Source organism: Pseudophryne corroboree, chromosome 3 (assembly GCF_028390025.1).
Source record: "Pseudophryne corroboree isolate aPseCor3 chromosome 3, aPseCor3.hap2, whole genome shotgun sequence".
Taxonomy (NCBI): Eukaryota; Metazoa; Chordata; class Amphibia; order Anura; family Myobatrachidae; genus Pseudophryne; species Pseudophryne corroboree.
The window spans coordinates 17661958-17688142 of NC_086446.1; the positions used below are offsets into that span (position 1 = coordinate 17661958).

At 46.7% G+C, this 26185-nt stretch overlaps 1 pseudogene; it reads left to right on the forward strand.

The window, feature by feature from the left end:
- The first annotated feature begins 633 nt into the window (after nucleotides 1-633).
- Nucleotides 634-751, forward strand: LOC134896262 (5S ribosomal RNA; annotated as a pseudogene).
- Nucleotides 752-26185: the final 25434 nt, after the last annotated feature.

Genomic DNA, 26185 nt, shown 5'->3' on the forward strand with positions numbered 1-26185 from the left:
TCACTTACCCTGGATCTAGAGTGACTGTTCCCGCTTACAACTACAACAAGGGGGGTATCTTGACCCCTCCACCTAACAGTAGGAATACACTTCAATTTTGAAGCCTCAACTATATTATTTCACTAATCACAAATATCTTTTGCAAAAAAAAATTCTATTTTTTCAAAAGACAACTGCAATTCCATTCGCTGTATCACCTTTTCAGACTATACTGTGGATTCCTACGATTTCACAGTAACTATTACATATATTGTTTATCTGTGACTATTCATAAAAAAAACTTTTATACGGCGAAAAGGGGATACATTTCTCATTGTTGCACCTGGTTTTCCATATTTCTATGGGATTGCTGTATAAACACAAGTTTACATCAATTATCATCAATTTATGACTGATTAGGAAGGAAAACAATTTAGTGCAACAAGTAGCTTTTGGGACAGCATCATACCCAACAGCAAACTGAACTGTGGCCTAGGACTTAGTTCAAATAGTCCTCCCCCACACCATCTACTTACCTTATTGTACTCCCAAATTCTGGACATCCAAGAGTCCATGATATCCGGACAATAAGAGTTCCTGATAAATTGACTATACACCGTACCTAGTTCTGGGCATTATAAAGCAGGATAAATCACCTGCGGTCATACCACACTGAGTATGCCCAACCTCGTCTGATCTTGGAAGCCAAGCACTGTGGGCCAGGTCAGTACTTGGTTGGGAGACCACCAGAGAATACCTGGCACTGCAGGTATTTTTATCCTGCTATAAGCAAGTAGACCTGGAGCCTAAGCACCAGTCAATACCAATCATAACCCATCAAAACTGAATTTCACTCAAAGGAACATGGTGAGCCCAGCGGAACTATACTGAGAATTATCTCTCCTGTCTAGTACCCCAAGTAAGTGATCCCATACAACAACACTCTCAACTCCTTGAAATTAAACAAGATAATCATTTCACTTACATCAGGATCACAGCATCTTCAATACCAGAGAGACATATATGTGAATATATACTTTGCTTAAACGGAGCCGGTCATTCATTTTGTGTTGATTTGTATCACCTTATACAGTCAACTTTATTGAAATTGGATGGATTATCCTTTTTATCAATAGATAGCAACTCCATTTTTGTTCTACTTATATATTCTTTTGCCTCATAGCTCTATATTTTAAGAGGAATATTAATAAAAGTTATTATTTTTTAATACTATAATATCACATAAATTATTACAGAAGAGTGCCCCAGAAGAGACTTGTAGTCTTTCTTCTTCTCTTTGGCTCCTGCACTATACAGGAACCATACAATTTCTTTGTATCAGTTTACTGAACTACCTCTGGGAGCACCACCAACCTAGTGCCGGCTATGAATTACTCAAACATACGGCCATATGTTGGTTAACACGAAATTAATCATAGGGTTACCCTATGCCAAATTAACTAGTAAGTTTTCATATTGAGAGATCCTGTGCAGACTCCACCATTCCCCGTCCCTTTCACAGCACCCATGGTGTTACCAGAGCGTCCACAGCTATTGCCTGAGGGTCCCTTGACCTGGCGCAATACCTGTCTAGTTTTTTGTTGAGGCGGGACGCCATCATGTCCACCTTTGGTTTTCCCAACGGTTCACAATCATGTGGAAGACTTCTGGATGAAGTCCCCACTCTCCCTGGGTGGAGGTCGTGCCTGCTGAGGAAGTCTGCTTCCCAGTTGTCCACTCCCGGAATGAACACTGCTGACAGTGCTATCACATGATTTTCCGCCCAGCGAAGAATCCTTGCAGCTTCTGCCATTGCCCTCTTGCTTCTTGTGCCGCCCTGTCTGTTTACGTGGGCGACTGCCGTGATGTTGTCTGACTGGATCAGCACCGGCTGACCTTGAAGCAGAGGTCTTGCTAGGCTTAGAGCATTGTAGATGGCCCTTAGCTCCAGGATATTTATGTGAAGTGATGTCTCCAGGCTTGACCACAAGCCCTGGAAATTTCTTCCCTGTGTGACTGCTCCCCAGCCTCTCAGGCTGGCATCCGTGGTCACCAGGACCCAGTCCTGAATGCTGAATCTGCGGCCCTCTAGAAGATGAGCACTCTGCAACCACCACAGGAGAGACACCCTTGTCTTTGGTGACAAGATTATCCGCTGATGCATCTGAAGATGCGACCCGGACCATTTGTCTAGCAGATCCCACTGGAAGGTTCTTGCGTGGAATCTGCCGAATGGGATTGCTTCGTAGGAAGCCACCATTTTTCCCAGGACCCTTGTGCATTGATGCACTGAGACTTGGCCTGGCTTTAGGAGATTTCTGACTAGCTCGGATAACTCCCTGGCTTTCTCCTCCGGGAGAAAAACCTTTTTCTGGACTGTGTCCAGGATCATCCCTAGGAATAGAAGGCGTGTCGTCGGGATCAGCTGCGATTTTGGAATATTGAGAATCCAACCGTGCTGCCGCAACACTATCTGAGATAGTGCTACCCCGACTTCCAACTGTTCCCTGGATCTTGCCCTTATCAGGAGATCGTCCAAGTAAGGGATAACTAAAACTCCCTTCCTTCGAAGGAGTATCATCATTTCGGCCATTACCTTGGTAAAGACCCGGGGTGCCGTGGACAAGCCAAACGGCAGCGTCTGAAACTGATAGTGACAATTCTGTACCACAAACCTGAGGTACCCTTGGTGAGAAGGGTAAATTGGGACATAAGCATCTTTGATGTCCAGAGACACCATATAATCCCCTTCTTCCAGGTTTGCAATCACTGCTCTGAGTGACTCCATCTTGAATTTGAACCTCTGTATGTAAGTGTTCAAGGATTTTAGATTTAAAATTGGTCTCACCGAGCCGTCCGGCTTCGGTACCACAAACAGTGTGGAATAATACCCCTTTCCCTGTTGCAGGAGGGGTACCTTGATTATCACCTGCTGGGAATACAGCTTGTGAATGGCTTGCAATACTGCCTCCCTGTCTGAGGGAGACGTCGGTAAAGCAGACTTTAGGAAACGGCGAGGGGGAGACGTCTCGAATTCCAATTTGTACCCCTGAGATACCACCTGAAGGATCCAGGGGTCCACTTGCGAGTGGGCCCACTGCGCGCTGAACTTCTTGAGACGGGCACCCACCATGCCTGAGTCCGCTTGTAAAGCCCCAGCGTCATGCTGAGGACTTTGCGGAGGCGGGAGAGGGCTTCTGTTCCTGGGAACTGGCTGTGTGCTGCAGCCTTTTTCCTCTCCCTCTGCCACGGGGCAGAAATGAGGAGCCTTTTGCCCGCTTGCCCTTATGGGGCCGAAAGGACTGCGCCTGATAATACGGCGTCTTCTTATGTTGAGAGGCTACCTGGGGTAAAAATGTGGATTTCCCAGCAGTTGCCGTGGCTACCAGGTCTGATAGACCTACCCCAAATAACTCCTCTCCCTTATAAGGCAATACTTCCATGTGCCTTTTGGAATCCGCATCACCTGACCACTGCTGCGTCCATAACCCTCTTCTTGCAGAAATGGACAGCGCGCTAACTCTTGATGCCAGTCGGCAAATATCCCTCTGCGCATCACGCATATATAAAAATGCATCTTTTAAATGCTCTATAGTCAGTAATATACTGTCCCTATCTAGGGTATCAATATTTTCAGTCAGGGAATCCGACCACGCCACCCCAGCACTGCACATCCAGGCTGAGGCGATGGCCGGTCGCAGTATAACACCCGTGTGAGTGTATATACATTTTAGGATATTCTCCTGCTTTCTGTCGGCAGGTTCCTTTAGGGCGGCCGTATCAGGAGAGGGTAGTGCCACCTGTTTAGACAAGCGTGTGAGCGCTTTATCCACCCTAGGGGGTGTTTCCCAACGTGCCCTATCCTCTGGCGGGAAAGGGTATGATGCCAATAACCTTTTAGGAATTATCAGTTTTTTATCGGGGGAAACCCACGCCTCATCACACACTTCATTCAATTCCTCGGATACAGGAAAAACTACAGGCAGTTTTTTCTCACCAAACATAATACCCTTTTTAGTGGTACAGGTTGAGTATCCCATATCCAAATATTCCGAAATACGGAATATTCCGAAATACGGACTTTTTTGAGTGAGAGTGAGATAGTGAAACCTTTGTTTTTTGATGGCTCAATGTACACAAACTTTGTTTAATACACAAAGTTATTAAAAATATTGTATTAAATGTCCTTCAGGCTGTGTGTATAAGGTGTATATGAAACATGAATGAATTGTGTGAATGTACACACACTTTGTTTAATGCACAAAGTTATAAAAAATATTGGCTAAAATTACCTTCAGGCTGTGTGTATATGGTGTATATGAAACATAAATGCATTCTGTGCTTAGATTTAGGTCCTATCACCATGATATCTCATTATGGTAGGCAATTATTCCAAAATACGGAAAAATCCCATATCCAAAATACCTCTGGTCCCAAGCATTTTGGATAAGGGAGACTCAACCTGTACTTGTATTATCAGAAATATGCAAAACATTTTTCATTGCCTCAATCATGTAACGTGTGGCCCTACTGGAAGTCACATTTGTCTCATCATCGTCGACACTGGAGTCAGTATCCGTGTCTGTGTCCGCCCTCTGAGGTAACGGGCGTTTTAGAGCCCATGATGGCGTTTGAGACCCCTGGACAGGCACAAGCTGAGTAGCCGGCTGTCTCATATCGTCAACTGTCTTTCGTAAAGAGCTGACATTGTCACGCAATTCCTTCCATAAGCTCATCCACTCAGGTGTCGACTCCCTAGGGGGTGACAACTCTATTATAGGCAATTGCTCCGCCTCCATCTCATTTTCCTCCTCAAACATGTCGACACAATCGTACCGACACACCGCACACACACAGGGAATGCTCTGATAGAGGACAGGACCCCACTAGCCCTTTGGGGAGACAGAGGGAGAGTATGCCAGCACACATCAGAGCGCTATATATAGACAGGAATACCACTATATAACGTGCTTTTCCCTTTATAGCTGCTGTTATTATCAAAACTGCGCCAAATTAGTGCCCCCCCTCTCTTTTTTACCCTTTTCTGTAGTGCAGGACTGCAGGGGAGAGTCAGGGAGACGTCCTTCCAGCGGAGCTGTGATGGAAAATGGCGCCCGTGTGCTGAGGAGATAGGCTCCGCCCCCTTCTCGGCGGCCTTTTCTCCCGCTTTTTGGTGAATTCTGGCAGGGGTTAAAATACATCCATATAGCCCTGGGGGTTATATGTGGTGTATTTTCGCCAGTCAAGGTGTTTTATATTGCTGCTCAGGGCGCCCCCCCCTAGCGCCCTGCACCCTCAGTGACCGGAGTGTGAAGTGTGCCTGAGGAGCAATGGCGCACAGCTGCAGTGCTGTGCGCTACCTTGTTGAAGACTGATGTCTTCTGCCGCCGATTTTTCCGGACCTCTTCTTGCTTCTGGCTCTGTAAGGGGGCCGGCGGCGCGGCTCTGGGACCGGACTCCGAGGCTGGGCCTGTGTTCGGTCCCTCTGGAGCTAATGGTGTCCAGTAGCCTAAGAAGCCCAAGCTGGCTGCAAGCAGGCAGGTTCGCTTCTTCTCCCCTTAGTCCCTCGATGCAGTGAGCCTGTTGCCAGCAGGTCTCACTGAAAATAAAAAACCTAAAACTAAACTTTCACTAAGAAGCTCAGGAGAGCCCCTAGTGTGCACCCTTCTTGGCCGGGCACAAAAATCTAACTGAGGCTTGGAGGAGGGTCATAGGGGGATGAGCCAGTGCACACCAGGTAGTCCTAAAGCTTTACTTTTGTGCCCAGTCTCCTGCGGAGCCGCTATTCCCCATGGTCCTTACGGAGTTCCCAGCATCCACTAGGACGTCAGAGAAATTCTATTTTCTCTTTCGTCCTAGAGGATGCTGGGGTCATCAATAGAACCATGGGGTTATAACAAAGCTCTAGAATGGGCGGGAGAGTGCGGATGACTCTGCAGCACCGATTGACCAAATTGGAGGTCATCATCGGCCAAGGTATCAAACTTATAAAACTTAACAAAAGTGTTTGACCCCGACCAAGTAGCAGCTCGGCAAAGTTGCAATGCTGAGACACCCCGGGCAGCCGCCCAGGATGAGCCCACCTCCCTAGTGGAATGGGCCTTCACCGATTTCGGTAACGGCAATCTAGCCGTGGAATGAGCCTGCTAATCCATCTAACAGATCCAGCGGGCAATGGTCTGCTTGGAAGCAGGACACCCAATCTTATTGGGAGCATACAGGACAAACAGAGACTCTGTTTTCCTAATCTGAGCCGTTCTGGCGACATAAATTTTCAAAGCTCTGACCACATCCAGAGACTTGATTCAGCTAAAGCGCCAGTAGCCACTGGCACCACAATAGGTTGGTTAATATGAAAAGAGGAAACCACCTTCCGCAGAAACTGTTGCGGAGTTCTCAACTCAGCTCTATCTTCATGGAAGATCAAATAAGGGCTCGTGAGACAAGGCCGCCAATTCGGACAACCGCCTTGCGGATGCCAAGGCCACAAAATGACCACTTTCAAAGTAAGGAATTTCAATTCTACCTTACGTAAAGGTTCAAACCAATGGGATTGAAGGAACTGTAACACCACGTTATGGTCCCAAAGTGCCACAGGGGGCACAAAAGGAGGTTGGATGTGCAACACCCCTTTTACAAACGTCTGCACCTCAGGAAGTGAGGCCCATTGTTTCTGAAAGAAAACCGACAAAGCAGAAATCTGTACTTTAATGGAGCCCAATTTAAGGCCCGCATCCACTCCAGCTTGTAGAAAGTGGAGAAAGCGTCCAAGGTTAAACTTCTCCGCAGGAGCCTTCTTGGATTTGCACCAGGAAATATATTTCCTCCAAATACGGTGATAGTGCTTTGACGTCACTCCCTTTCTAGCCTGAATAAGAGTGGGGATGACTTCACTGGGAATACCCTTTCGGGCTAAGATTTGGCGTTCAACCGCCATGCCATCAAACATAGCCGCGGTAAATCCTGATACAGACACGGGCAGGGATTTTCCACTAGTAAATCCTGAAGATCCGGATACCAAGCCCTTCTTGGCCAGTCTGGAACAATGAGGATCGTCGGAACCTTTGTTCTTCTTATGATCTTTAACACCCTCAGAATGAGGGAAAGTGGAGGGAAAACATACACCGACTGAAACACCCAAGGTGTCACCAGAGCGTCCACCGCTATGGTTTGAGGGTCCCTTGACCTGGCACAATAGCTCTGGAGCTTCTTGTTGAGACGAGATGCCCTCATGTCCACTTGGGGAACTCCCCAATGATTTGTCACTTCTATGAAGACCTCTGGATGAAGCCCCCACTCTCCTGGGTGGAAATCGTGTCTGTTGAGGAAATCTGCTTCCCAGTTGTCTACTCCTGGAATGAAGATCGCTGACAGGGCGCTTACCCGTTTCTCCACCCAACGGAGAATCTTTGTGGCTTCTGCCATTGCTGCTCTGCTGCTTGTTCCGCCCTGGCGGTTTATGTAAGCTACTGCTGTGACATTGTCCGACTGGATGATGACGGGGAGACTTCGAAGGAGGTGCTCCGCCTGGAGGAGGCCGTTGTAAATGGCCCTCAACTCCAGCACATTTATGTGGAGACAGGATTCCTGACTCGACCACCTTCCCTGGAAGTTTTTCCCCCGTGTGACTGCACCCCAACCCCGAAGACTTGCGTCCGTGGTCACTAGAATCCAATCCTGGATCACGAACCTGCGTCCTTCGAGGAGGTGAGAACTGTGCAGCCACCACAAGAGTGATATCCTCGTCTGGGGAGGCAGGATTATTTTCTGTTGCATGTGTAGATGGGTACCGGACCATTTCCCACTGGAACACTCTGGCATGGAATCTGCCAAACTGAATGGCCTCGTAGGCCGCCACCATCTTTCCCAGCAATCGAGTGCATTGATGGATCGACACTCTGGTTGGTTTTAGAATTAACTTGACCACAGCCTGAATTTCCCAGGCCTTTTCCACCGGGAGAAAAACACTCTGTAGTTCTGTATCCAGAACCATTCCCAGAAACTACAGCCAGGTCGCCGGGACCAACTGAGATTTTGGCAGGTTTAGGAGCCAACCATGTTGCCGCAACACCGTCAGGGACAGTGCAATGTGTTGCATCAATCTGTCCCTGCATCTCGCTTTTATCAGGAGATCGTCCAAGTACGGGATAATCATGATACCTTGCTTCCGCAGAAGAAGCATCATCTCCACCATCACTTTGGTGAAAATCCTCGGAGCCATGGACAGACCAAACGGCAACGTCTGAAATTGGTAATGACAATCTTGAATTGCAAAGCGCAGGAAAGCCTGATGTGGAGGATAAATGGGAACATGCAGGTAAGCATCCTTTATGTCCAAAGAGACCATAAAGTCCCCTTTCTCCAGACTGGAGATCACTGCTCGGAGAGACTCCATCTTGAACTTGAATTTCTGTAGAAAGAAATTTAGGTCTTTTAGGTTTAGGATCGGTCTGACCGAGCCGTCCGGCTTCGGGACCACGAATAGGCTGGAATAAAAGCCTACTCCCTGCTGCGCAGGAGGAACCTTGATAATGTGTAGGAAAAAAAAAAATGTGTTCCCTAATGCACACCGAGTGAATAATATTACTATATAATAATAGTCAGATAATACGGAGATCTTAGTTGCGTATATCTGCAGATATAGGGTTAAGCCCCCAGGCCGATCGACAAGGCTTCTCCGTCACTGGGGGTCCCTAATACTAGGTATGGGCCTGGGGCGCAGGACCCCACAATGTCGGCACAGGTCGGCCACCCCAGGTCAGCACACAGGTGAAAATTAATAGGGGTTAATAAGAAGCACAGAAGTGCTATGTAAGTGGTGTGATTAAAATAATATATACAAAGTGATAGGAAAAATAATAAGTGTTAATAAAGTGTTAGGGTGTGCCGACCTGCAGCAGCCCACCCATACCGACACAGGGGCCACTGCACCCCACACCCACCCCATAAATAATTACATATATATATCTGGGTTAAATTCCCAGTGTAAGGCCACATGGTAATGGCACCTACAGCATCTGAGAGCCAGCTTACCTGGGGATACCCCTGACTTCCCCTATGGCACTACTAGAATCAGCAATCCCTCCTAATGCTGACCCATTTGTGCCTCTCTATATACAATACACAAGGTGGAAAGCTGCTCAATCAGATTGTAATGTCACTCAGGTGCTAAAAGGGGAGGGGTAATTCTGTGTAGGAAAAAAAAAACTGTGTTCCCTAATGCACACCGAGTGAATAATATTACTATATAATAATAGTCAGATAATACGGAGATCTTAGTTGCGTATATCTGCAGATATAGGGTTAAGCCCCCAGGCCGATCGACAAGGCTTCTCCGTCACTGGGAGTCCCTAATACTAGGTATGGGCCTGGGGCGCAGGACCCCACAATGTCGGCACAGGTCGGCCACCCCAGGTCAGCACACAGGTGAAAATTAATAGGGGTTAATAAGAAGCACAGAAGTGCTATGTAAGTGGTGTGATTAAAATAATATATACAAAGTGATAGGAAAAATAATAAGTGTTAATAAAGTGTTAGGGTGTGCCGACCTGCAGCAGCCCACCCATACCGACACAGGGGCCACTGCACCCCACACCCACCCCATAAATAATTACATATATATATCTGGGTTAAATTCCCAGTGTAAGGCCACATGGTAATGGCACCTACAGCATCTGAGAGCCAGCTTACCTGGGGATACCCCTGACTTCCCCTATGGCACTTCTGGAGTCAGCAATCCCTCCTAATGCTGACCCATTTATGCCTTGTTTTATTAACACTTATTATTTTTCCTAAGTGTTAATAAAACACTTTATTAACACTTATTATTTTTCCTATCACTTTGTATATATTATTTTAATCACACCACTTACATAGCACTTCTGTGCTTCTTATTAACCCCTATTAATTTTCACCTGTGTGCTGACCTGGGGTGGCCGACCTGTGCCGACATTGTGGGGTCCTGCGCCCCAGGCCCATACCTAGTATTAGGGACCCCCAGTGACGGAGAAGCCTTGTCGATCGGCCTGGGGGCTTAACCCTATATCTGCAGATATACGCAACTAAGATCTCCGTATTATCTGACTATTATTATATAGTAATATTATTCACTCGGTGTGCATTAGGGAACACAGTTTTTTTTTCCTACACAGAATTACCCCTCCCCTTTTAGCACCTGAGTGACATTACAATCTGATTGAGCAGCTTTCCACCTTGTGTATTGGAACCTTGATAATGACCTGGTTTTGAGACAACTTTTGTATTGGGTCGCACACTAGCTCCCTGCTGGGCAGAGAAGCTGGCAAGGCTGATTTGAAAAAACGGCGAGGGGGAACATCTTGAAACTCCGGCTTGTACCCTTGTGACACAATTTTTAAAATCCAAGGGTCCAGACCCGAGCGATCCCAGACCTGACTGAAGAGCTTTAGACGTGCATCATGCAGTGGACTTGGCAGAAGCCGGGGAGGACTTCTGCTCCTGGGAAGCAGGGGGGCCTGGGTTTCTTTTACCCCGCCCCCTGCCTCTAGTAGTAAGGAAGGCAGAGCCTCGACCCTTTCAGTATCTATTGGGCCGAAAGGACTGCATTTGATAATGATGCATTTTCTTATGTTTAGGGGGGACATAAGCCAAAAAGGACAATTTACCAGCGGTAGCTGTAGATAAGTCTGTAAGACCGTCCCCAAACTACGCACCTCCTTTATATGGCAGAGATTCCATGTTTCTTTTAGAATCAGAATCCGCATTTCACTGGTGAATCCATATTGCTCGCCTAGCAGCTACCGCCATAGCATTGGCTTTTGCTCCCAAAAGTCAAATATCCCTTTGCGATTCCTTAAGGTACACCGCAGCGTCCTTGATGTAACCCAGCGTTAGCATTATGCTGACTCTGTCCAGGGTATCTAAATCTGATAACAAAGAATCAGCCCATTTTTCAATAGCACTACTGACCCATGACGAAGCAATGACCGGACGGAGTTGTGTACCCGTGGTCGCATAAATGGATTTTAGAGTAGCTTCTTGCTTACGATCTGCAGGGTCTTTAAGGGCTGCCGTACCGGAGGATGGCAACGCCACCTGTTTTGACAAACATGACAGGGCCTTATCCACTACGGGGACTAACTCCCATTTTTCCCTATCAGCAGTGGGGAATGGATACGCCACCGGAATTCTCTTGGGAATTTGGAACTTCTTGTCAGGAATGTCCCACATCTTTTCAAACAGAGCATTCAGATCATGAGAAGGGGGAAACATTACCTCAGGTTTCTTCCACTTGTACATACAGACCCTAGTGTCAGGAACGGTAGGGTCATCCTAGACGTGCAAAATGTCCCTAACAGCAATAATCATGTACTGAATGCTCTTGGCTAATTTAGGATCTAATCTAGAACCAGCATAATCGACACTGGAATCCGTATCCGTGTCGGTATTAGTGTCAGCCAACTGGTCAAAAGTACGCTTTTGTGACCCCGCAGAGTCCTGGACCTGAGACAACACATCATCCACTGATTTCTTATACGCCTGGGTCTGAGCCTCAGCTCTCTCCAGCCTTTTATTAATACGAGCCATATTAATATTTAAAGCATTTAACACATTAGCCCAGTCAGGAGTCAGCGGTGCCGACGGGGCCACCCTAATGCATGCTGTGCTCCCATTACAGGCTCTTCCTGGGAAGAGCACTCCACCTCAGACATTGTCCACCACACGTGTACAAACACACCGGACTATAGGGGACAGACCTATAGAAGTCAGAGAGAGACACAGAAGGAGTATGCCAGCTCACAGCCCAACGCTGCTGTACAGGTCTGAGACAGCTAGAAACTGCCCCAGACTGCAGCGTTTGTACACAAGATATAAATGTATATACTATAAATCACAGTGCCCCCCCCCCCCCCGTTTTGCACCCTGATACTTGTATGCCACGGTGAGGAGGAGCAGCGTCCAGCAGCCAGAGGAGAGGAAATGGCGCGCTTCTTCCCGCACTTTAAGAAATTCTTTATACTGGCGGGGGTTAAGGGGACATAAATGTCTTATAATCACCAGTTTTTTAAGAGGTCAATGCTGCCCCGGGGTCAGTGCCACATACACATAATTCCCCTAGTAGTGCCAGGTACACATAATTCCCCCAGTAGTGCCAGGTACACATAAATCCCCTAGTAGTGCCAGGTACACATAAATCCCTTAGTAGTGCCAGGTACACATAATGCCCTTAGTAGTGCCATGTACACATACTACCCCTCATAGTGCCACATACACATAATGCCCCTAGTAGTGCCAGGTACACATAATTCCCCTAGTAGTGCCATGTACACATTACTTTAGTAGTGCCAGATACACATAATGCCCCTGTGTATACAAAAAAGAATAGAGTAGTCCACAAGCGCTACTATAGCTAAGGGGGTCTCTAGTTGGTTTCTGCCCAAATGTTTTCTCTATCTGGATGCAGAATTATTTTCCCTCAGTGTTGTAGAATTCTTTTCCTTCCACACTTAGGTTCGCACCTTTGGACTGACCTCCATTCGGTGCGGGATGTACATCAAAATGTTTCTTTAAACTTTTTCACAGCATCTCAAATTGCATCAATTGGACATCACCACGACCCTTGCAGGGGACACTCACCTCTACTAGGTTCCCTATGTTCCTTGAAAGGTGTCACGAACCGGTCTCTTACCTTTGCGGGTTCTGGGGTTCATCCGTTGCCAGTGCGGTTGCTCGCTGTGCTGTGCGCCCGTGTGGGGACGCGGCGTGATCGGTGGCACAGGTAATGCAGAATCTGGGAACTGTGAGTGCGGGGACCAAATGGCCTAAGGCACTGCGGTGTGTCTGCTGTATAGGAGGTGGCCATGTTGGAGACCAAATAGGTAATACAGAGCACTTGTGAAAACACCTGTGGGCAGGTGTAAGCCAATCCCGTGCTTGTGCTGCCTTTAAGTAGGCTGGGATTATGTTACTCTGGGCCAGTGCTTTGTTGTATCAACGCTGTGCTCTAGCTCTGAGCTCTCTCCGTGCATTCCTGTGTGATTCCCGTGGTCCAGATATCGCCTCCGTTCCCAGAGGTCCGTCTGCAGCCTTCACTGCTGAAAGATCCACCGGCTCTCCGCTGTGCTGTCAGTTAATTGCTCACCTACTGGAAACAGTTGAATTCCCAGAGTCTTGCATGAGGTTACCTTGTCGGCCTACCATTCAAAGTTTGGAGGATTCCATTTCCCTCAGCTGTTCGTTTGTTCAACTCTGCATTTAACCCATTCTTCACCTTGTCATCTACTACAGTTTCACAGTGATCTCCGGAACCCGCAAGTAACCCTGGCCCTCATTCCGAGTTGATCGGTCGCAAGGCGAATTTAGCAGAGTTACACACGCTAAGCCGCCGCCTACTGGGAGTGAATCTTAGCTTCTTAAAATTGCGACCGATGTATTCGCAATATTGCGATTACTAACTACTTAGCAGTTTCAGAGTAGCTCCAGACTTACTCTGCCTGTGCGATCATTTCAGTGCTTGTCGTTCCTGGTTGACGTCACAAACACACCCAGCGTTCGCCCAGGCACTCCCACCGTTTCTCCGGCCACTCCTGCGTTTTTTCCGGAAACGGTAGCGTTTTCAGCCACACGCCCCTGAAACGCCGTGTTTCCGCCCAGTAACACCCATTTCCTGTCAATCACATTACGTTCGCCGGAGCGAAGAAAAAGCCGTGAGTAAAAATACTTTCTTCATAGTAAAGTTACTTGGCGCAGTCGCAGTGCGAACTTTGCGCATGCGTACTAAGCGGATTTTCACTGCGATGCGATGAAAAAGAACGAGCGAACAACTCGGAATGAGGGCCCCTATTCAGTACTTTATATTTGCTATGTTGTCATAACAAGGATAATTTTTCAGTCTCTCAGTTAACTCTCAAAACTCCATTGCAAATCCTTACAGTTATTTCTTCATGTCTGCATTATCCAGTTAATCACATTCTGCAGTTCAGCATCAAAGCTTGTTTATATTTGGACAATTCAACATTTATTCATCAGCTTGTTTTATATACAGTACCATGAACATTTCTTTTATTTGTCTTTGAGATTTATCCTGCATATTATTTCTGCCATTCCTGCAATACTTCAGTATGATATGATGATTAACAACTTGTCATTTAACTCTTTACTGGAATTGTTAATTTCAATAAATATATGGAATGGAACTTTCTTCGTCCTCCCTGCTTTCTTCATACCCCAGCACCTACACCTGTGGTTGGTCCCGGGTTAACGGATTCACAAAAACACCCGGACCTAACAGTAAGCACTGGCCACATGGATCCGTCAAGTGACCAATTCGCAGGAGGCGGTGCTACGTCAGATATCCTTTCCCGTCTGGAAAACCAGGAGTCTATACAGACACAAATAGTGCAGTTTATGCAAACTATGGCAGACCGTTTAGAGACTCTTCATACGGCTATTAAAATGTCTCAAGTCCAGATTCCAACTCCGGTTGTCCCAGTTACCACTACAGTTTCTCCTGTGACGTTGCCTACGTCCCGCTTGCAGTTACCCTCTCCGAGTAAGTTTGACGGAACTCCAAAACTTTGCAGAGGATTCCTGAATCAATGCGAGATCCAGTTCGAACTGTTGTCCGCCAGTTTCCCATCAGCTCGTGCTAAGGTTGCATATATTATTGCCCTCCTCTCCGGTCAGGCTCTGGAGTGGGCATCACCATTATGGGAAAGAGGTGATCCTATCCTCTCTAATTACAAGGAGTTCGTATCATCCTTCCGGAGAATCTTTGACGAACCAGGCAGAACCACCTCAGCATCTTTGGAGATTCTCCGTCTACGTCAAGGTTTACGTCCTGTCAGTCAATATATTATTCAGTTTCGCACGTTGTCTTCAGAGTTAAATTGGAATGAGGAGGCCCTGATCGCCGCGTTTTGGAATGGACATTCAGAGAAAATCAAGGATGATTTAACCATCCGGGATGTGCCTACTAAACTGGATGAATTGATTTCTCTCTGTAACAAACTTGACCTACGCTACAGAGAGCGATGTTTAGAGAAATCCAGGGCAGAGCGATCCAGTCCACGTTATCATCCTAGGCCTCGACAAGATTCTTCATCACAGTCGCCGGTAACAACAGAAGAACCTATGCAGATTGGGCGCTCTCGCCTCACAGAGGAAGAACGACTTCGTCGTCGACAGGGTAACCTCTGCATGTACTGTGGGTCCTCCGAACATTTGGTCAAATCCTGCAAACTCCGGCCTGGAAAACTCTCGCTCCTAGCTTATTCAAGGGAGGTTAAGCTAGGAGTTACTTTAGAATCACGTTCTGGGAAAGAGCCGACCTTGTCTATTCAATTAGAAGTTCCAAGTTCTACAGTGAAAGTTTCAGCTCTCCTAGATTCCGGGGCAGCCGAGAACTTCATCTCCTCAGCCTTTGTCATACGGTCTAAAGTTCAAACCATGCCTCTGGAAGCAGCAGTTGCCGTTACAGCAGTGGATGGAAGTCGAATTCCAGATGGTATAATTACTCATCGAACCGTATGTCTCAAGATGAAAGTTGGTGTGCTCCATTCCGAATACCTCTCCTTCTACGTGATTCCCAAAGCCTCTCAAGATGTGATACTTGGTTTACCTTGGCTGCAGAAACATAATCCTCAACTTAATTGGCAAACCATGGAAGTCCTTTCATGGGGTAAATCTTGTACCAAGGACTGTTTAGCCTCAATTGTACCTCTCCGGTCAATTAGCCTTCCCGACCTACCTCCGGTGTATCAATCCTTTGCGGATGTTTTCAGTAAACAAGCAGCAGACTCTCTACCTCCTCATCGCGAATGGGACTGCCCAATTGTCCTGGTTCCGGGTAAAACACCTCCTAGGGGACGAATTTATCCGCTATCCATCCCAGAGACGCAAGCTATGTCTGATTATATACAGGAAAATCTAACCAAAGGATTTATCAGACCATCTTCTTCACCTGCAGGAGCCGGATTCTTTTTCGTTAAGAAGAAGGACGGTGGGTTACGACCATGCATAGATTACCGTGGACTCAATGAGATCACTGTGAAAAACAAGTATCCATTACCCTTAATTCCAGAATTATTTGACCGGGTAAAAGGAGCTACTGTGTTTACAAAACTGGATCTCCGAGGGGCCTACAATTTAATCCGCATCCAGGCAGGGGACGAGTGGAAGACTGCTTTTAATACCCGGGATGGGCATTACGAATACCTTGTAATGCCTTTTGGTCTTTGTAATGCACCTGCAGTTTTTCAAAGCTATGTGAATGAACTTTTTCGTGATCTTCTCTACAAGTGTCTAGTAGTGTACCTGGATGATATCCTAATATTCTCTAGGGATATAAAGTCTCACCGTCACCAAGTTAAAGAGGTACTGACACGTCTGAGGAAAAATCAACTTTATTGTAAGTTAGAGAAGTGCACTTTTGAAGTATCTTCCATACCGTTCCTTGGTTACATCATTTCTGGATCAGAGCTATGTATGGATCCCGGTAAGGTACAAGCTATCCGAGATTGGTCCACTCCTACAACTCTCAAGGGGATTCAGCGATTTCTCGGCTTTGCTAATTTCTATAGGAGATTCATTAAGAATTATTCTACGTTAGCTGCTCCCATCACAGCCCTAACTCGCAAGGGAGCAAATCCTACGAACTGGTCTTCAGAAGCAATCAAAGCCTTCTCTGATTTAAAGCAAGCCTTTGTGTCAGCCCCCATTCTTCGACAGCCTGATTTGAATCGTCCCTTTCTACTAGAGGTGGATGCATCTACAGAAGCAGTAGGATCTGTGTTATCACAAGTCTTTGAAGATAAAAAGGTCCATCCCTGCGGATATTTCTCCCGTAAGTTCCTCCCGGCCGAACGTAATTATGCAATTGGTGAGCGAGAATTACTTGCCATCAAGTTGGCATTTGAGGAGTGGAGATACCTTCTAGAAGGAGCACAACATCGCATTACAGTTTATACTGATCATAAGAATCTTCTGTATCTGCAGTCAGCTCAGTGTTTGAATCCACGACAAGCTCGATGGGCGCTTTTCTTCACACGATTTGATTTCAAGCTCACCTATCGTCCAGGGTCTCAGAACAAAAAGGCAGATGCCCTTTCCCGGTCCTTTGCTTCTTCTGAATTAAATGATGCTACCACGAATCAAGCCATTGTGAATCCTACGTCCTTTTTAATGACTCGAACCTCTCCAGTTCCTCCGCCTGGCAAGACCTTTGTCGCCACAAGTCTTCGAAAACGGCTGCTTACCTGGGCTCACTCCTCTGCCTTCATGGGTCATCCTGGGGTTCTAAAGACTCTCAAGTTTATTCAACAGTCTTATTGGTGGCCACGTCTCAAAGCCGATGTCCAAGAGTTTATTGCAGCATGTCCTAAATGTGCCCAACATAAGAGTCCAAGAAGTTCTCCACCAGGTTTATTACATCCATTATCCATACCCAAACAACCATGGACTCATATCTCAATGGATTTCGTGACCGATCTACCTCCATCAAAAGGGCGAAATACCATTTGGGTGATAGTGGATCGATTTTCGAAAATGGCACATTTCATTCCATTAACTGGGTTACCATCAGCCCCTTTATTAGCCAGATTGTTCATCTCTGAAATCTTCAAGTTACATGGCCTTCCTCGAGAGATCATCTCTGATCGGGGAACACAGTTTGTGGCCAAGTTTTGGAGGTCGCTTTGTTCATCTTTAAATGTCAAGTTGAACTTTTCTTCTGCATATCATCCTCAGACAGATGGACAAACTGAGAGAGTAAACCAAGACCTTGAAACATTTCTCCGGCTATATATATCGTCCTCACAGGATGACTGGGTTGACTACCTTCCATTGGCAGAATTTGCTCATAATAATCTCTTCCATTCGTCTTCAGAATCTACGCCCTTTTATATTAACTTCGGCTTTCATCCTCGTGTGCCAGAGTTCCATCCATTGCCAGCCCTAGAGGTTCCAGCAGCAGATCAAGAGCTTCAACGTCTATCCAGAATCTGGAGTTGTGTGCGTAAGTCGTTGGTCAAAACTTCCGCTCGTTATAAATCTTTTGCAGATAGAAAACGTAAAACTGTACCGAATTACAAGGTGGGAGACCAAGTTTGGATTTCTACGCGCAATCTCAGGTTCAAAGTTCCTTCTAAGAAATTTGCTCCCAAGTTTATTGGTCCATTTCCCATTGTAAAAGTACTCAACCCTGTGTAATACAAAGTCAAGTTGCCACCGTCTTTGAGAATTCCTAACGCCTTTCATACATCTTTACTGAAGCCTTTGATTCTCAATAAGTTCCGTACTACCCAGTCCAAATCTCCTAAAGTTCACTCTTTGCAGAATGAGGAATTTGAAGTTAAAGAGATTGTGGACTCACGTTCCCGATATGGACGTTTACAGTTTCTGGTCGACTGGAAGGGTTACGGTCCGGAGGAGAGATCCTGGGTTTTCTCTGAAGATGTTCATGCTCCAAGACTGGTACAGAAATACTTCTCCAAAAATCCTGATAAGGTTCAAAGGTGTTCGGAGACCACCCGTAGAAGAGGGGGTACTGTCACGAACCGGTCTCTTACCTTTGCGGGTTCTGGGGTTCATCCGTTGCCAGTGCGGTTGCTCGCAGTGCTGTGCGCCCGTGTGGGGACGTGGCGTGATCGGTGGCACAGGTAATGCAGAATCTGGGAACTGTGAGTGCGGGGACCAAATGGCCTAAGGCACTGCGGTGTGTCTGCTGTATAGGAGGTGGCCATGTTGGAGACCAAATAGGTAATACAGAGCACTTGTGAAAACACCTGTGGGCAGGTGTAAGCCAATCCCGTGCTTGTGCTGCCTTTAAGTAGGCTGGGATTATGTTACTCTGGGCCAGTGCTTTGTTGTATCAACGCTGTGCTCTAGCTCTGAGCTCTCTCCGTGCATTCCTGTGTGATTCCCGTGGTCCAGATATCGCCTCCGTTCCCAGAGGTCCGTCTGCAGCCTTCACTGCTGAAAGATCCACCGGCTCTCCGCTGTGCTGTCAGTTAATTGCTCACCTACTGGAAACAGTTGAATTCCCAGAGTCTTGCATGAGGTTACCTTGTCGGCCTACCATTCAAAGTTCGGAGGATTCCATTTCCCTCAGCTGTTCGTTTGTTCAACTCTGCATTTAACCCATTCTTCACCTTGTCATCTACTACAGTTTCACAGTGATCTCCGGAACCCGCAAGTAACCCTATTCAGTACTTTATATTTGCTATGTTGTCATAACAAGGATAATTCTTCACAGTCTCTCAGTTAACTCTCAAAACTCCATTGCAAATCCTTACAGTTATTTCTTCATGTCTGCATTATCCAGTTAATCACATTCTGCAGTTCAGCATCAAAGCTTGTTTATATTTGGACAATTCAACATTTATTCAACAGCTTGTTTTATATACAGTACCATGAACATTAATTTTATTTGTCTTTGAGATTTATCCTGCATATTATTTCTGCCATTCCTGCAATACTTCAGTATGATATGATGATTAACAACTTGTCATTTAACTCTTTACTGGAATTGTTAATTTCAATAAATATATGGAATGGAACTTTCTTCGTCCTCCCTGCTTTCTTCATACCCCAGCACCTACACCTGTGGTTGGTCCCGGGTTAACGGATTCACAAAAACACCCGGACCTGACAAAAGGTTTCTTTAACCGTGCCACCGTCCCGATTTCCTCAAAGTTCCAAATGTCATTCACCACATCAATTGGTTGAACAAGAGGCCAAAAATCAGGTAGTAACAAAATTCTTTCCAAGTGTTAGTCAAAAGAGGAATGTTTTTATTCCAACGTATAAAAAAGTAACAATAGATAAAAACAATTAAAACATAAAAAACAATGAAGATCCCACTGATCCTGTGTTTGTTCTGCTCTATACCCTCAGGAACCAATTGTATAAAAAAATGATGTCTTAAAATAATGGACCTTAATAACGGGTAAGGGCTATAATGAACACTTACAGGCAGGGGTCAGCACAGGTACCAACGCGTTTCGGATAAGCTATCCTTCCTCAGGGCATGTTGCAGAACAAGCACAGTCGGCTATTAATACCAACTGGTCCCTTCCCATGTGTCCAAGAACCAATCACGGTTCGGGACATCAGACCTATACATTACACATCTATATTTTATTAGCTCCGCTTTACCTATATAGTGCATTAAAATATCAACATTCTGGCATTTCCAATATCAAGAACAACTTTAAAACACTGAAGAAATTTGAGTATATTGTATAATTGGTCTTTAGGATATCCAGTCATGGATTATCCGGATTCTAAAAACTACATACAGTCACTTTTTTAACATGTACTCAATCCGGAGTTTCAAGCCATTTTTCTTCTTTTGCTTGCATATAGTTAAAGTTCATTCCTCTCATTTCCCCCAGAAGTGATGTATGCCAGTGCAGCTCGTTCTCTTGTTCCCACACACTGGGTGTACGCTTTTGACAGTTCCTATGTGTGAATTTGTTATGCACACCAGTGCCTGCAGGAATGTACTGGTGTCTTAACGAATAGGGATGCAAAACAAATGAACTCACAGACAGACTGGGGAATATGACATTACGTACACAGAAGGTGATAGGGTAACAAAATAAACACAAAGTGAACAGAGAAGCCCAGAGGCTAAGAAACTGGGTGTCTCCCTAATATTAGGAATGCTCAGATGGAAAAAGCAAGATGTTGTGTTTTAATACGTAGAGAACCCGAAATGCTGTTGCTAAGGGCAACAGCAAAACCCTAAAGGGTTACCGACGGGTGTGGCAGTAAACTCCTTGGTCAGAGATGGAATGATAGACACAAGGAGAGTCTCCACAATCCTAATCCTCACTTGCAGTGTACAGGTTCAGCTAACTGCCACTAAACTGACACCTGAACACCTTGCAGTGAGAAAGGATTTAGGCAGGCAAGTCTGAGAATACAGCCGCAAACTTGCTAAGTTCACAGAGTAGCAAAAGAACCCCAGCAAGTTAAACGACTGACTTCAGTCTTACTGCTAGGTCTGGATTGGCAGAGTGTAGTACCAAACCCCAAGGCCTATTTGCAGTAAGCAACAACAAATACAAAGCTACACAGTACTGGCTAACTTTCAGGAACTGACTAACCAACAAAGATTCAGCAGCATCTGCTTAACCTGAGAAGAGGGTTTTTAAAGCAGGTGCTGTCCACGCCCCACTCAGACCTCACAGACTGTGAGCACAAAAACCAGCACCGAATCCCCTGCCGTGCACAGAGCCTGTAACCACTGCACAGCAAAAGACCCGAACCGGAGTATCAGCTGCGCTCAGGTTACTCCGCTAGCACTTGTCTCCCGGTTGCCATGACGTCGTGGCAGCACAGGGCAGGAGACCCTAACAGTACCCCCCCTCTGACGAGGGGTCAAAGAACCCCTACCACCTGGTTTATCGGGGAACTGCGAGAAGAAAGAGCGTATCAGTCTGGGGGCATGAAGATCACAACTGTGCACCCACGACCGCTCCTCCTGGCCATACCCCTTCCAGTGCACCAAAAATGACAGCCGACCCCGAACCATCTTGGAGTCAAGAATCCTTTCAACAACAAACTCCCTCTGGCCACGTATCAGAAGAGGGGAAGGTCTTCCACTGGAAGAAGGATTACTAATCGCCCGTTTTAAAAGGGAACAATGAAATGTTTTATTGATACCCAAAGAACGGGGCAGATCTAACTGAAATGCCACCGGATTGATAACCCTGGTGATCTTATAAGGGCCGATGAACCGGGGGCCTAACTTATGAGATGGCTGTCTCAACTTCAAATTCTTGGTAGACAACCAGACGAAGTCTCCTAATTTGAAGCTGCAGGGTCTTTTCCGCTTATCAAAAACCCTTTTGGTCACTAATGACACAGACACAAGGGCTTTCTTCACTTTCCTCCAAATACCTCTAAGGACCGAAACCACAGAGGAACCACCAGGCGTGGAGTCCAGGGGGTCAAAAGAATTGGCCTTAGGATGATGCCCATACACACAAAGGAAGGGAGAGATCCCTGTAGCAGAGTGAGCCGCGTTGTTATAGGCAAACTCCGCCATGGACAGATGAGCAACCCAGTCAGTCTGACACTTGGAGACATAACACCTGAGGAACTGCTCCAAGGACTGGTTCACCCTTTCAGTCTGCCCATTAGACTGCGGATGGTAGCCTGACGACAAGCTGACAGAAATCTGGAGATCGGAACAAAATGCCCTCCAGAATTTGGCCACAAACTGGGATCCGCGGTCAGAGACCACATCAAGTGGCAACCCGTGGAGACGCACAACATGCAGCATAAATAATTCAGACAGGCGTCTGGCCGATGGCAGCCCAACCAGTGGAACGAAGTGCGCCATCTTCGAAAACCTGTCAACGACAACCCAGATGGCTGTCATCCCCGAGGATTTGGGCAAGTCCACCACAAAATCCATTGAAATGTGGGTCCATGGCTTAGATGGAATAGAGAGTGGATGTAATGGGCCAACAGGAACCCCTCTAGGAGTCTTATTTCGGGCACAGATGTCACATGCCCGAACCCACTGATCCACATCCTTAGCCACCGAGGGCCACCACACCGCCCTAGATAGCAACTCCCGAGTTCTGGCAATACCCGGGTGACCTGCCGACTTCTTGGCATGGAATTCCAGGAACACTCGCTGTCTTAACCTAGGAGGCACAAACAAAAGACCTACCGGAAGGTCTGGAGGAGCCTGCTCCTGTGCTCTAAGGACTAATGACAAGAGGTCCTGGGTAATGCCCAATTTAATACATGATGGGGACACAATGGGCAACGGCTCCTCTGTGGTCTCCTGGATTGGAGCAAAACTCCGCGAGAGCGCATCAGCCTTGATGTTTTTTGACCCAGGTCGATATGTTATCAAAAAATTAAAGCGAGCAAAAAACAAAGCCCATCGTGTCTGCCTGGCATTGAGACGCTTCGCTGACTCTAAATATGCCAAATTCTTATGGTCAGTGAGAATTGAGACCACAAACTTAGCCCCCTCAAGCCAGTGTCTCCACTCCTCGAGTGCATCCTTAATAGCCAACAATTCCCGGTTACCCACGTCATAATTCATCTCGGCAGGCGAAAATTTACGGTAAAAGTAAGCACAGGGATGAAGGCGATTATCTGACACTCCCATCTGAGAGAGCACTGCCCCAATACCCATCTCAGAGGCATCCACCTCCACCACAAAAGGACGCTCTGGATCTGGGTGTCGCAGCACCTTGGCCGAGACAAATGCCCTTTTGAGACGGGCAAAAGCCGCTTTGGCCTCACAAGACCAGTGAGCAACATCCGCCCCTTTCTTAGTGAGTGCCACCAAGGGCGCCACTATAGATGAAAATCCAGCGATAAATCGTCTATAAAAATTCGCAAAGCCCAGGAAACGCTGAAGCGCCTTCAAACTAGTGGGCTGCACCCAATCCAGGACTGCCTGTACCTTGGAGCCCTCCATTTGGAAACCTTCTGGGGAGATAATATATCCTAGAAATGCAATTTGCTGAACTTCAAATTCGCACTTCTCCAGCTTCGCCCCAAGCCGGTGGTCTCTGAGTTTCTGGAGGACTAAGCGTACATGCTTCCGATGTTCCTCCAGGGAATGGGAGAAGATTAGGATGTCATCTAAGTATACAACTAAGAATCTATCCAAATATTCCCTGAGTACATCGTTCATGAAATCCTGGAAGACTGCCGGGGCATTACAGAGCCCAAAAGGCATCACCAAATATTCATAATGCCCTGAGTGGGTATTAAAGGCAGTCTTCCATTCATCCACCTCTCTTATTCGGATTAGATTGTACGCCCCGCGTAGGTCAATCTTAGAAAAAATGGTGGCAGTACGAAGCTGGTCAAACAAGACCGAAATGAGAGGCAGTGGGTATGAGTTTTTAATCGTGATACGGTTCAATTCCCTGAAGTCGATGCAGGGTCGCAACGAACCGTCCTTTTTACCCACGAAGAAGAACCCCGACCCAACTGGAGACTGTGAAGGTCTGATAAATCCCTTAGCCAAGTTCTCCTGAATGTACTCTGCCATAGCCTGAGTCTCAGGACGTGACAGGGAGTACAACCTGCTCTTGGGAAGCTTAGCATTCGGCAACAAATCAATGGCACAGTCATAGGGGCGATGGGGAGGTAGTACCTATGCAACTTTTTTGGAGAACACGTCCGCAAAATCTGCATAACACCCTGGCAATCCTGGCAAACTTAGCTGCGAGAGCCTGACTGGAAGGCTCAAGCAACTCCTGAAACAATCAGTACCCCAACTAAGAATCTCCCCAGAGACCCAGTCAAATTGAGGATTGTGGGCCCTTAACCAGGGTAAAGCCCAACACCAATGGGGCAAAAGTACAGACAGTCACATAAAAGGACAATTTTTGAGAGTGTGTGGCTCCAATAAACAAAGAAATCTGGCTAGTGCAAGAGGTAATTTTACCTTGGGATAATGGTTCCCCGTTTAACCCACAAATCTCAATTCCCAATGCCAAGGGTACTAAGGGAACAGAGTGTTTCAGGGCGAATTGGCGGTCCATAAAAACCCTGTCGGCCCCAATGTCCACAAAGGCCTCAGTCTTGACAGTTTGACCGAGGATCTTCAAGGTCACCGGAATGATAAAAGTCTTCTTGGGAAATTCTGACTTCTGGCCTGACAGGATATTTCCCATCACCCTCAGGCCCTGAAGTTTTCCGGCTTTTCTGGGCATGATACTACCACATGACCTTTATTCCCACAGTACAAACATAACCCCTGCTGTCTCCTCCGCGTCTTCTCACGCGAGGAGAGGCGGGTAGCCCCAATCTGCATTGGCTCCTCGGAAAATTCCTCAGAGTCTGAGGTTCCCTTGGGAAAGAAGGAAACCTCGGTCTCCCTTTCAAGCCTACGCTCTCTCAGCCGTCTATCCACCCGGATGGATAACTGCATGAGCTGATCCAAGCTATCAGGCAAGGGATATTGTACCAGTTGGTCTTTTATCTGGTTAGAAAGACCTCTTCGGTACTGGTGTCTCAGGGCTGGGTCATTCCACTGGGTATCATGGGCCAACCTCCGAAACTCCGTACAGTAAACCTCAACTGGCCTTCGCCCTTGCTTAAGGATCGAAATCTGAGCCTCGGCTGAGGCCGTCTTGTCAGGGTCATCATACAACATGCCCAGTGCCGTAAAAAAAGCATCAACACTTTTAAGCGATGGACAGTCAGGCTGCAACCCATATGCCCAGACCTGTGGGTCTCCTTGTAGCAAGGAAATCACTATGCCCACCCGCTGAATCTCCGACCCAATAGACTGAGGCCTAAGCCGGAAGTATAGCTTGCAGCTCTCCTTGAAACAAAAGAACTGCGAGCGATCTCCAGAAAAACGATCCGGGAGATTTACTTTCGGCTCCTTAACCCCTGAAGGTGCTGCTGCTGCGGGAACTCCGCCAGCGGCCTGGGAGGTGTGCATTTTAATGGATAAATCATTAAATTGTCGAGTCAGGACCTGCACCTGATCGACCACCTGTTGCAACGTATTTTGAGGGGTATGCTCCATATTCCCACAAAATTTCAACAGGAGTATTAGGCTGCTGAATATGTTATGCACACCAGTGCCTGCAGGAATGTACTGGTGTCTGAACTGTTATGCACACCAGTGCCTGCAGGAATGTACTGGTGTCTGAACTGTTATGCACACCAGTGCCTGCAGGAATGTACTGGTGTCTGAACGGATAGGGATGCAAAACAAATGAACTCACAGACAGACTGGGGAATATGACATTACGTACACAGAAGGTGATAGGGTAACAAAATAAACACAAAGTGAACAGAGAAGCCCAGAGGCAAAGAAACTGGGTGTCTCCCTAATATTAGGAATGCTCAGATGGAAAAAGCAAGATGTTGTGTTTTAATACGTAGAGAACCCGAAATGCTGTTGCTAAGGGCAACAGCAAAACCCTAAAGGGTTACTAACGGGTGTGGCAGTAAACTCCTTGGTCAGAGATGGAATGATAGACACAAGGAGAGTCTCCACAATCCTAATCCTCACTTGCAGTGTACAGGTTCAGCTTACTGCCACTAAACTGACACCTGAACACCTTGCAGTGAGAAAGGATTTAGGCAGGCAAGTCTGAGAATACAGCCGCAAACTTGCTAAGTTCACAGAGTAGCAAAAGAACCCCAGCAAGTTAAACGACTGACTGCAGTCTTACTGCTAGGTCTGGATTGGCAGAGTGTAGTACCAAACCCCAAGGCCTAT